General features: G+C 32.3%; 1 long non-coding RNA gene across 1 annotated transcript; it reads right to left on the reverse strand.

Annotated features, from left to right (window-relative positions):
- Window positions 1-7,773: 7,773 nt before the first annotated feature.
- Window positions 7,774-9,950, reverse strand: LOC131520951 (uncharacterized). Its single transcript, XR_009266163.1, has 3 exons — window positions 9,861-9,950; window positions 9,203-9,290; window positions 7,774-8,194 (listed from the first exon to the last, which is right to left on the reverse strand). It is a non-coding gene; the product is annotated as an uncharacterized LOC131520951 (long non-coding RNA).
- Between the last annotated feature and the right edge of the window lie 269 nt (window positions 9,951-10,219).

A 10,219-nucleotide genomic window follows, 5' to 3' on the forward strand; every position in this document is an offset into this window, starting at 1 on the left:
TAATAATATATATATATATATATATATATATATATATATATATACCGTGAAAAATTTAAATTATACTGTGTTGTGCAGTCGTCGAAAATTAGGTGATGGGAACGGACCTAACTGTGCAGATATCCGTCCGGTAAAAAACTAATATTTTATTTGTCTCATTCTTTTTCACAAACCATATAAAATTAGAAAAATAAGTTGTTTTATGCATGTTTTGAACTGAGTAGAAAAAAAATAAATGTTAGTTATTTAGCATTCTGCACTAAACTCTAGGCTATCTGTGGCTTGTTAAGAGGTGCAGTTATATGTTCTATTATTTTCTGAATTATTTAGTTCTTTTTACATGACACGTTGCAAGTGTTTTGTTTTGTTTTATTTCAGTGCATTTTGGATCTTCAGGCTTTTACATTGCACGTATATGGTCATGTGGTTGTACTAACAGTCATTACTGGCTCAGGGAATTGGCTGTTTCTAAGATTTTTCTCCAGTGCACTAAAATTCCCATTGTGCATTGTCTCAATGTTTGCTTGGCAGAAATGTTTTTCTCAGTCTCTCAAGCTGCTAGAAATGGAGGATGCAAGCATATTTCAAGATAACACTGTACTTTTTAACAGATGCATAATAAACTTGGTGTGTACTGCAATTTTTTTTGTTGTTGTTGATAAATGTGGTGTTTTAATGCGAAACCATATAATTGTGTAACAGGAAATTGAGTCTGAACTAGTGTCTCAATGTTTAGTGGATCAGAGGCTTTGATAGTGCATGAATTATCTGATATGTTCATCATATACTGATTCATTAATCATTGAGAACTAATGTGTGGAAAAGCAAGCGTCTCATACAATGATGAAGTGTAACATTTGGACCAGCTAACAGTGAACATTCTTAGAACTTTGGCTAACGTTCTGGCTCACATGTTATGAATAAACATTCTATATAAACTATTGAATTAAACTAAACGAATAAGCATTCTATATAAACACTATTTTCTTTGTTTGCAGTATAATAGGGAGGGGCTTTGTCATTCTAGAGTGTTTTTGATTGGATACAAATATCCATAGTGTACACTGTAAAAAGTGAAAGTTGACTTAACTTAAAAAAATTGAGTAAACCCATTGCCGTAAAAATTTTTAAGTAAATGATAATTAAAAAAAATAAGTTAATTGAATTGTCAAGTTCACATCATTTTTTTTTTTTTTTTTTTTTATGTACTTAATTTTAAGGCAACGGGTTTCCTCAATTTTTTTTAAGTTAAGTCAACTTTCACTTTTTACATTGTAGGATGAGTCATAAATATGTTGGTCCATTATGCTTTTTCTGAAATTTGGTCAATTAGTATATAAATGGCTTCTGAGCTAATAGACATGGACTAATAGCCACAATATTTGACGCCTGATTTCACAAGTTTTCATCTTGATTTCAGATTCAATGGTGAGTGCTAAAATATTGGTACTTCCAAATCCGCACTATTCAACTATTAAAATGTTTTATCTGTCAATTCCAGACCAGAGCATTCATTAACTCATGAATCTGTTCTCAAAAATTCTCCAACATGTTTCTCTGGTGGAAACTGACAGTGGGTTTTCAACCGGAGCAAAACGAGGAAATCGTCTTTTCTCAGGTTGCTGGTAGAATCAATCAACTTATCGATCTGGTGCCAGATTTAGGAGAAAAAAGAGAATTCCTGATCTTACCTGCTGGTAGACGGGCACATTAAAGTGCATACCTGCCCAACACGTGGCCGTACAACGGTTTGGAGCTTCGGTTTTGTTGATCTAATTGCTTTTTGTGAGATAAAAGCCTTAAAGCTGTCGCTCTGAGATGGCAAAGCTAATGAAGCTATTGATTGATCTGTCTTGTCACAATCTCAACTGTTCAGTGTATGTCCTTTCCATCTGTGGTTTCTCTCTCTCTCTTTCTCACTGAACGAATTCAGTGCAGTTTAACAGATGCTGAAGTCTCTGTTTGGGCTGAACGTGTTGAACAGATCTGATTCTGTCTTCAGAATGATATGAGATGAGAGCTAAACGCCAACACAGTGACATACAGTAATTACCAGTGTTTTTTTGCCATGAGCCCTGACTTTTCACATTGGCGTGTCAATTAAAGAATCATGGTGGAAGGCAATTGCTGTTGGTCTTTCCAAGTATTATAGATCGCCTGGGCTTGTATGATAACTGCATTTCCCAAGATTTTTAATGAACTTCTGCTCACCAAAGGCTGCATTTATTTGATTAAAATGTGAAATATTATTACAGTTTAAAATATCAGTTTTCTATGTGAATATATTGTAAAATGTAATTGATTGCTGTGATCAGCATTGATAATAATCAGAAATTTTTTCTTGAGCAGCAAATTAGCATATGTGACATTGAACCACAAAAGCAGTCATAAGCAGCACAGGTATATTTGTAGCAATAGCCAAAAATATATTGTATGGGTCAAAATTATCGATTTTATGCCAAAAATAATTAGGATATTAAATAAAGATTATGTTCCATGAAGATATTTTGTAAATTTCTTACCATAAATATATCAAAACTTCATTTTTGATTAGTAATATGCATTGCTAAGAACTTCATTTGGACAACTTTAAATGCGATTTTCTCAATATTTAGATTTTTTTGGCACCCTCAGATTCCAGATTTTCAAATAGTTGTATCTCAGACAAATATTGTCCGATCCTAACAAACCATACATCAATGGAAAGCTTATTTATTAGCTTTCAGATTATGTATAAATCTCAATTTTGAAAAATTGACACTTAAGGCTGGTTTTGTGGTCCAGGGTCACATATTATAATGATTTCTGAAGGATCATGTGACACTGAAGACTGGAGTAACGATGCTTAAAATTCAACTTTGATCACAGCAATAAATTACAATTTACTGTATATTCACTTAGAAAACAGCTATTTTAAATTGTAATAATATTTCACAATTTTTACTGTATTTTTAATCAAATAAATGCAGCCTTGGTGAGCAGAATAGATTTCTTTTAAATGATCTTTTGATCAGTAGTGATGATGAAATGCATAAAAGCATTACTCTTACACACTCTTTATCTTGTAGTAGTAGCACTCAAGCTTCTGCGTTCGCCGTTTGTTGACAAATATAGCAAAATCATCATTAAAAACTCTAAACTTGTAAATGGGATCTTCCCAGGAGGACTTGAAGACAGCGCGAGTTATTCATTAGTTTGTCGGGTTTTTATCGTTCATTTATTCAATGGCAGGAGGCAAATCCAACCACAGAGCTAATGTTTTGATCGTGTGTTTTCCGGATCTTTAGTGTATTTTCTGCTTCTGGTGTGCAGAGACATTGACTCGCCTGAAACGGTTATTTATCTCTTGACTAATACACACATTTAACACTGCAAGACATTAGATCTTCAGACTTTCACATTAGACTCACTTTATAAGGTTCGTGGATGACCTCTTCTAATTAAAGGAATGACTCTTTAACTCAATGGTTTTTAAATGCATGGCTGACATTATCAATTTTCATGATTTTAATCAATCTTCATTTTGATGAACCGATATCGATTCTTAAATCCCAAGATCATTCTTTTTAGTCAATGCTGTTGACAAATCTCCACTAAACTTTATTTGCCTTTCAAACAATAATCAACAATAATTTTTTTTTTTTTTTTACTTTTGATATGAAACACAATCACAGCTTTCAAATTCGTTCAATTTAAACGCTCTTTAATGTTTCATTGCCTGTAGCTGTGAACCAATCATCTCTTTGTGTTTGCTATAGTATTAGCATGAAATAAACATGAAAGAACATCAGGTGGTGTTGAAAGAATCAAAACAACTTATTAAAAATGAATCATGTTTCACTAAATTAGTTAAACAATAAAACACTGCATTTAGGTCAGGAAAGCTATTCAATGACCATAAACTCATTAGTTAGCTAGTAAAAAATAACTGTAAAGAGGAGCGTTTTGATAAATATATACAGTATATTACATATTTTGTCTCATTTATTGTATATTTGAATAAATATGGCATGAAGAAAATTAAATGTTTATATTTCAACAATGAATTGCAGTAAAAACATACAACATACTGTATTATATAATTAAACTGCTAATGTGGAGTTTAAATATTTATATACAGCTAGTTTTTACTCGAGCTGTGAATATTATATCTAAAAATGAATGGCAGTTGAATGCAATGATTTTTTATTAGTTTTAACCTTTAATAATATAGTAATGTACCAACTTGACTGAGTTCCCTGTATAGTTGATCAGAAAAACTGACGTGCAAACAACAAACAAAAGAGCAAAAGAGCTTGTGAATCAGAGTCAAAGAGATGGCAAATGTTATATGTTCCTACTTTTTATGATTATTTATTTCTATTTACTAGCACATTTTGGAATTATTGGTTTGTATAGTGACTTTGGATGCACACTATATCAATACCATGTTGATTATTGGTCAATATTAGACATTTTTAAATTTACTGGCATTGGTCAACATTTAAATATTTCATTTTGCATGCTCATTTAAACTATTTTCACATTTGAATTACATCTGCTATCATCTTATGCTCATTAAAAGTTATTTTTAAACACTTTAGCAGCAAATCTCAAAATTCATATCCATTTTTCATTACTGTTGTGATGACTGAATTCACTTAAAATGGCATTTTAGTGTTTTATTTATCAGTAGGAGAAACAGCTAATATGTATCATTTTTACAAATATATTGCAAGTTACTGAGAACATTATTATTGCTGTGTTTGATTTTTCATAAAACATGTGTAAGTTAGAGTATACATGTCTTTCCGAGGTGTATTAGATTGGAAATTCACTAAAATAGGTGCCCGGTCCAATTCCGTAGGTGCCAGATTCAGATCCGTCTTGTTCTGGCACAAATAAAGCACAAACTGAGAGAACCAGTGAAACACCTGCTGCCTGATTCGTCCTTATAAAGTTCTTGAGGGGTTTTAAGGCCATGTGAAAATCTGCTCGTGATTTGCTATTGAGCGCTCCGGTGTTGTGAGTCTCAAAGAACAGAATTCAATTACGCTCGTGTGTTCTCAGGGTCACATCTTCATTCCTCGGCATATCTAAGACTTCCCATGTAATTTGGCAATGAAAGAGGATGAATGTAAAAGTTTAAAGAAACTGTCGTGTGGCCCTGAGAGCCGAAAAGTTCTGCTGTTGCCAAGTTTCTTTGGCACTTAAATCTGTTAATTAAAGCACAGCCAGACTCTCATATATTCTTTTTTAAAAAAGATCAAAATTAATGCATTTCTGAAGTACATTGTGACTGTATAGGATTATGGAGTTGCTATATATGGTTGTTTGGAGATTTAAAAATGTATTTTTCATTAAACTATAGGTTCTTCAGATCAGTGTTTTGGTTTCTGTTTTTTTTTTTTAAAGCTCCAGAATGTAGATATATTTCTGCACTGAAAAAAAAAGTTAGAAACAATTTTCACTCAGAAATTGCAAGTACATTTTACAAGTATTTAAAACTCAGTATTTCTACACTTAACGAAAAAAGAAAGAAAATTTGTGTAGAAACTATTTTTTTTACTCAGAAACTGGTAGTAAAATTCACAAATAATTACAAGGAAACTGCAAGTAACACATAGAATAAAATGTGAAATTTTGAAGTAGAAAAATAAAGTATTTTCTTGTAAAACATACTCCAATAATCTTTATTTTATTGAAAATTGAATTTATTTACTTATTTACTTAGTTATTTATTTATTTCAGTGCATGCAGCAGTTGTTGGATGGTATTTTAACAAAAAATTATTTTCATTGTAAGGTTTTTTGTTTTTTTTAGATCATTGTTTTGGCTCCTGGGCTTTTTTAAAGCTTCAAAAGTAGATGTATTTCTACACTGGAAAACAAAACAAAAAAATATTGTAAAAACAATTTTAATTTAGAAGCTGCAGTAAATTTGCCAAATAATTGCAAAGAAATGGCAAGTAACACTTTGAATAAAACAAAGACTGAAATAGTATTTTTCTTTGAAAAAAAAAAAAGTATTTGATTTATTTGTTTGCAATAAATAAAGGTTGTTAAATAAATTAAATTAATTAATTAAATTAAATACATTTAAGTTTTTCAGATCAATGTTTTAGTTTTTTTCGTCCTCAAAAACAGATATATTTCTACACTGAAAAAAGTCAGAAATTACGAAGAAACATCAAGTAACACACTGAATAAAACACTACATTTTTAAGTACAAAGGCTAAAATAGTATTTTCTGTTAAAATACTATGGCATCAGACAGCAAATCTATTTATGGTTTTAACTGAAACCTTCTAGAAGCATGTTTTGTGTTATTTAATCGGTCATAAAAGCAGCTTTTGTGTAAAGGAGCTGCGAATTTGCTTTTTCCTGCAGCGATGTGTGTTTTCCGTATACAGCTGTGTAAACCGATCAATGCAGCCTTTGATGGAGGAACATCTCAGCTTGAGCCATTAGCCCTTGAATCAGTATGAAACCAGAAACTCATAAAGCCAAATGCACTGTTGCGAAGAGAAGTAAAAAAATCACAAGTCTCGCAAGAATTTTGTGCATGTGTCATATAAGTATGCCATCTTGCACAGCCTCAGTACAGTCTTCAAGAAGACATCAAAGGAGCTGTGAGAGGAAAGCATCTGCGTTTGCTGATACTGAGCACACAACAGCCAGCGATTCCCTCTTTATACCTGAGAGAGACAGAGCTCTTCTCTTCCACTTATATCTGCATCCGACAGGAAGACTGATTAGAAACAGGAAACCTCCAGATGTTCCGCTGCATGCTAATGCAGGCAATTTCACTTGCTCTTTTTCTTCCCCTCTACTTTCCTTCCGTTTGACGCTAGAGCTTGTAATGTCACCTTTCTTGTGATTATCATCATCACTTATTCTGAGACCTCGTGCCGGAGAGTTTATTTCTTTGTTTTTACTGTTTGAAAGGCACTTCATGCGTCATACACTGCTGGAAGTTTGGAATAATTACGATTTTTTTTTATGTGTTTTTTGAAAAAAGTATCTTCTGCTCACCAAGGCTGCATTTATTTAATCAAATATACAGTACAATTTTTTTTAGAAATTTTTAAAATTTAAAATAGCTGTTTTCTATGTGAATATCTGTTAAACTGTAATTTATTTCTGTGATGCGCAGCTGTATTTTCAGCATCATTACTGCAGTCTTCAGTCACATGATCTTCAGAAATCATTGTAATATGCTGATTTGCTGCTCAACAAACACTTCTGATTATTATTATGTTGAAAACAGTTGTGCTGCACAATATTTTTGTGAAAACCGTGATGCATTTTATTTTTTAGGATTCTTTGATGAACAGAAAGTTCAAAATAACAGCATTTATTTGCAATAGAAATATTTAGTAACATAATAAATGTGTTTACTGATGAACTTGCTGAAGCATCCTTGCTGAAAATAGTATTAATTTCTTTAACAATAAATTTTTTACTAATCCCAAACCTTTTAACAACATTATATATTTTTGTATGGATATATTTTTGTGTGAAAAAAGGCAAATAAATTTAAAGCCAGCATGCAGTTTATGTTGTACAGAATCCTAAATCCCAAATAAAAACGAATTATTCATTTTTAGATGAATAGAAAGTTTAAAAAAAAAAAAATTTGAAATAGAAATCTTTTGTAACATTATCACGGTCACTTTTGATCAATTGAAAGCATGCTTGATAAATAAAAGTATTAATTTCTTTCAAAACTCCCCAAACAGTAGTGTATATGTAGTCAGATAACTGAACATACTTGATGTGATATCAGCTTTTATTCAAATTAATCATTTAATATGATGAACTCAACATGACTGAATTGGGTTACACCAATAAAAGTCATTTTTACCAGTAGAAATAACTCACAATATCAGCGTTTGCAATGAAGTTACCAATGAAGTCAGTGAAGTACGAGACATTTCTCTCCATGTCACAACAGATTTGAAAGTGAAGCGTCTCTCATGTAGCTGTTGTTCAGGCAATCAGCCTTTAGATTTGGCATGAGGATAAATTTCGTATCCCTCTCTCAGCCGTTATCAGATGCTCTGCAATTGCACCTTGATTGCTTCGTGTAACGCCCGCTGACATCTATTTGCAAGCTTCATCTTTTTTACGAGCCGACCCCTCCACAATCCCAAATCAAGCAATTTATCTCCGTAAACAAAGGGAGGAAACTCTGGACCATATTGGACGGAGGCCTAATGGAAATAAATCATATTACTGTGATTCAGGAACACAAATGAATCTGTTCACAGGCATAAAATGTCATTTTCTATTGAGTAGCACACTGCACATTTTTTTTTTTTTTTTTTACTGCAATTTTTTATTTTACGGCACGCCAATTTGGAGAAAGGAAGAAAAGGTCAAGCAGAAAAATTAATCAAAATGAGATTTGCATTTTGTAAATGAATAACACTACCAAAAAAAATAATAATTTTATCAATCAGTATTTTCCAGTAAAAATAAAAGAAAATCAATTAATTTGAAGATAATAAAACTATTTTTCTTACCCCACTGTTTTTTTCTTCTTATTATTTTAAGAATTAATCTAATGCAATTTAATTGTGTAAGATTCATTCTTATAGAAGAAAAGCATTCCTATGATTCATTTAGCTTGAAGGACGATATTTGGCTGAGATACAACTATTTGAAAATCTGGAATCTGAGGGTGCAAAAAAAAAAAAATCTAAATATAGAGAAAATCGCCTTTAAAGTTGTCCAAATGAAGTTCTTAGCAATGCATATTACTAATCAAAAATGAAGTTTTGATATATTTACGGTAAGAAATTTACAAAATATCTTCATGGAACATGATTTTTACTTAATATCCTAATGATTTTTGGCATAAAAGAAAAATCCATAATTTTGACCCATACACTGTATTGTTGGCTATTGCTACAAATATATGTTGTGGTTTACAAATGTAAACCGTGAATGCAGTGGAAGTCACTTTGGATAAAAGCATCTGTCAAATGCAGGAATGTCTGTATAAAAAGGCATTTGTCAATGAGAATATATTCTTTCGTTATATAAGAAATATTATCTGAAAAAAGCCTTATCATACTCCATTTAGCTTCTAAAAAATACTTCTTTGCAGGACGGCAGCTTAGATAGCTTTACTTCTACTAGTATCTTTGTGTGGGTGGAGAAATATTTGGTGGAGAAGCATTTGCTTCCATTTCTATGGAGTTGGCAGGGAATCGTACTTTCCAGATCAAGTCAGTTTGTTGGAAATTCACAGCAGACTGCTCAAACATCCCATGACCCGTCAAACGCCAGCAGAACACGCTCAGCCTGTGAAAACAAACACAACAAACACCAGCAGGATCAACACGCTGACCCGACAACTGTTAGAAGTTTGCTGCTGTTTGTTGAGTGAGAACACGTCTTTATGTTCCTCACATTGACATTTATTCATTTAGCAGAGATGTTTATTCAAAGTGACTTACAGACTATAGGAACATCACAAACAAATTCCTTCAGTAGCTTCCTTATGAAAGCTTGTTCTCACCACGGGATAAAAGAAAAGTTAATTGCGACTTTTTATCTCACAATTCAGATTTTTATTTTATTTTTTCTCGTAAATCAGAATTGTGAGAGGTTTACTTGCAATGAAAATAAAAGAAAAGTCTGAATTGTGAGATTGATATATAGCCTATATATAAATATACTGTATATACAGTGCATTCAGAAAGTATTCAGACCCCCCCTTTTTTTTAATTTTGATACTACAATTGTTTAAGTTTTCTCATTAATCTGCACTCCGTACCTCATAATAACAAAGTGAAAACAGAATTTTAAAAATGTCTCTAAATTTGTTCAAAAGAAAAAACTGAAATATCACATTTACATAAGTATTCAGACCCTTTGCAACGACGCTTAAAATTTAGCTCATTTCTCTAGATCAGGTGTAACCAGCCCTGTTCCTGGAGATCTACCTTCCTCAGAGTTCAGCTCCAACCCTGATCAAACACAACTGAACCAACTAATTAGGATCTGAAGGAGCACGTGATAATTACAGACAGGTGTGTTTGATCAGGGTTGGAGTTGAACTCTGCAGGAAGGTAGATCTCCAGGAACAGGGTTGGGCACCCTGCTCTAGATCATTGCTGAGATGTTTCTACACCTTGATTGGTAAATTAAATTGATTGGACATGATTTGGAAAAGCACACACCTCTCTATAAAAGGCCTCACAGCTGATGATGCATATCAGAGCAAAAGC

This window comes from Onychostoma macrolepis, chromosome 15, assembly GCF_012432095.1.
Source record: "Onychostoma macrolepis isolate SWU-2019 chromosome 15, ASM1243209v1, whole genome shotgun sequence".
Taxonomy (NCBI): Eukaryota; Metazoa; Chordata; class Actinopteri; order Cypriniformes; family Cyprinidae; genus Onychostoma; species Onychostoma macrolepis.